Genomic DNA, 2,834 nt, shown 5'->3' on the forward strand with positions numbered 1-2,834 from the left:
ATCTTTGCCTCTGCCCACACAGGAGAGAAGGCCAAAGATGTCAGCAAACACGTAATACAGGCCTTCTCTGTGTTGGGGATCCCCAAGGAAGTAAAAACGGACAATGGTCCTGCGTATACTTCCATGACATTTAAACGGTACCTGCAGAGGTGGGGAATAAAACATAAGACAGGCATCCCTTATTCCCCCACGGGTCAGGGCATGGTTGAGTGTGCCCACCAGAAGCTCAGGCGAGTCCTGAAGCAGCAGCAGGGTGACACTCAATTCGACTCTCCTCACTCTAAATTGCAACGCGCCCTTTTTACTGTCAACTTTTTAAACTGCTCCTTTGAACATCTGAGTCCTCCCATTGTGAGGCACTTTGCAAGCACTTCACCCTTATGGTTGGGAAAACATCCCCCTGTAATGGTGAAGAACCTGGAAACCAGCAAGACTGAGGGCCCACACGAGTTGGTCACCTGGGGGTGAGGATGCGCCTGTGTGTCCACGCCTCTTGGGTTGAGGTGGGTTCCTCAGAGGTAGTTCAAGCCATACTTAGTCTGGGGCACTGTAAAGTCAAGGCCAATCCCAAAGGATGTGACCATCATGGCTCTACGTCTTCGGTGGCGGCCCCCCAAAGAAGAGCAGGTTCCCCCCAGTAAGGAAAGTGTCCAGCTTCCAAGTTGGGACCCCCAGGAGTTCTCCCCATTCTGTACCAATTGTTTGAATAATCCCTTTCTTATGTTTTATTTCAGTCAGCCACCTGGAGCCCCAGATTGTGGTACACCCTTGTCATCTTGGCATGGTACGCCCTTGTTGTCTTGGGGTACCTTTGCCAGTCTTTGGTCGAGTGGATAGTCCCGCAGCCGAAGAAAAATATATGGGTCACCCTGGCCCAGGCCATGCAGAAAGACCACCTCTGCTTGTCAATGGTGGCAACAGGAAATCCTCTCTCAACCTGCCTGGTGGGGATTCCGTTTCAGCACAATGAGTACCCAAAATCCATCATTGAAATGAGAAACCAGTTCAACGCCCGGTGATGGCACCCTTCCTATGCCTCCTACCCCATGGTCAACCCCCTCTGGGTGTGGTGGGAATGGTCTAGAGACCTTTTCAAAGCAACTGAGGAACCCCAAGAACTTGAATTGCTTGGTTTAGCCCCAACCCCTTTTTGCGTTCAAAATCATTATAGATGGTCTAGCCCCGAATCTTACCTGATTGTCCTCCAACCCAACCTTGAATATAGGGCTGCCGTGTGGTGTAACACCACCGCCCAGATTGAGGAGGTTCCCATTGACCAACTGCGTAAGGTTGATAAGGGAGTCTTCTTGATCTGTGGTGACCGGGCGTGGGCAGGCATCCCCTCTCGCCTGATAGGAGGGCCATGTATTCTTGGGCGACTGACCTTGTTTTCGCCTAATCGAACCCAAATTTCAAATTGGAAATCCAAAAATACGACATTGGCCATCCAAAAGAGAGAGGCGTGAAATCTGGACGAAAATTGCAACTCGGAGGTTTTCCATTGGTCTAAGTCAAAAAGGGTTGCTGTGACCATCTTTTTGCCATGGGTAGCAGCAGCCAAGGCTCTAGGTGAATTGGGCCACCTAGAGTGCTGGGTGGTGAAACAGGCAAACCTTACATCAGCTGCATTAGGCGACCTCCTAGCTGACGAGGAAATTACCAGGCAGGTCACCGTACAAAATTGGGCAGCAATCGAGTTCCTGTTGCTCGCACGTGGCCTCAGCTGCGAGGGCTTCGAAGGCCTCTGCTGCCTCGATTTGTCATCGCAAGGCAGCAGTGTCCACTTGAAAATCCAGCAACTTCAAGGCCTCGTTTCTAACATCAAAACCAAAACCAAAGACTGGCTCGGGAACATCTTCAAAAACTGGGGACTCTCAGGCTGGCTGGCCTTGGTTGTTAAGTCCATCGTTTCTGTTGTCCTTGTTATTGTTTTAATATGTATTGCCCTGTCAATTTTTAAAACCCTAATAGTCTGCAGCATCTCCCGCACCCCTGAGGCAAATTGTGTTGAGGTGAGGCCTGATCCAGAGTGGAACATAACAGATGAAGATTCCCCTGAGGATTCAGTAGAAGAGGACAGGCCCACCTCAGACGAGGATTCTATCTCCTCCACCCCCGTCTGAAAAAGAAAAGGGGGAAGATGTTGTGGTGGATGTTTTATTTAAATGTTCTTTGGTTGTAATAAGTTCACGTTATAATGGTTTGTCCCGGTTACACCCCGTTGTTGTTGTAAAATGGTTTCTCCCCTTCCCACCTCCACCCTTGTCCATCACCCTAAACCCCTCCCCTTTATCTGGAACCTTCCCTGTCCCTCACCCTAAGCCCTGCCCCACAAGATGTCAATCCCTCCTAGCCCCTCCCCTCATTCCAGAATGTTCTGTGTCAAGTATTCCCTTCGCAGTTTGTAATTGGTTGTACTGTGTAAATCCCCACCCATACTATTCCCCATTGGTCCTGTGATCGTTATCGCCCCACCCTGTGTGACACCCACCGCTTTCCTTGATTGGTTACTGCTTTGTACCCTCCCTTGGGGAGGGCTCCTATTTCAGTTGCTATACACTCATTCCCTTGCCTTTTTGGGTTCCTCTCCCTAGTGTTTGGTCTCCTCCCTCTTCCTCCCCAATAAACCCTTTTTTCTGGAATCCAAGAAGGCCTCCTCCTGGTCCTTTACTTTCTCCCAGCCGCTGGAAGCAGTTGAGGGGGCTGAGTGCCCTAGCTGCACCTTGGGTCCTGGGTGTCCTGAGGGCAGCCCACTCTTGACAGCGGTGGCCTGAGGTTAGCTGATCCCACAGGAGTCAGAGTGTGGAAAGGCTGTGCCCCCTCAGTGGTGCTCT

At 50.8% G+C, this 2,834-nt stretch overlaps 1 pseudogene; it reads left to right on the plus strand.

Moving 5' to 3' along the window:
* The first annotated feature begins 470 nt into the window (after positions 1–470).
* On the plus strand, positions 471–2,610 carry LOC106853818 (uncharacterized; annotated as a pseudogene).
* Positions 2,611–2,834: the final 224 nt, after the last annotated feature.

Source organism: Sturnus vulgaris, chromosome Z (assembly GCF_052056855.1).
Source record: "Sturnus vulgaris isolate bStuVul1 chromosome Z, bStuVul1.hap1, whole genome shotgun sequence".
NCBI lineage: Eukaryota > Metazoa > Chordata > Aves > Passeriformes > Sturnidae > Sturnus > Sturnus vulgaris.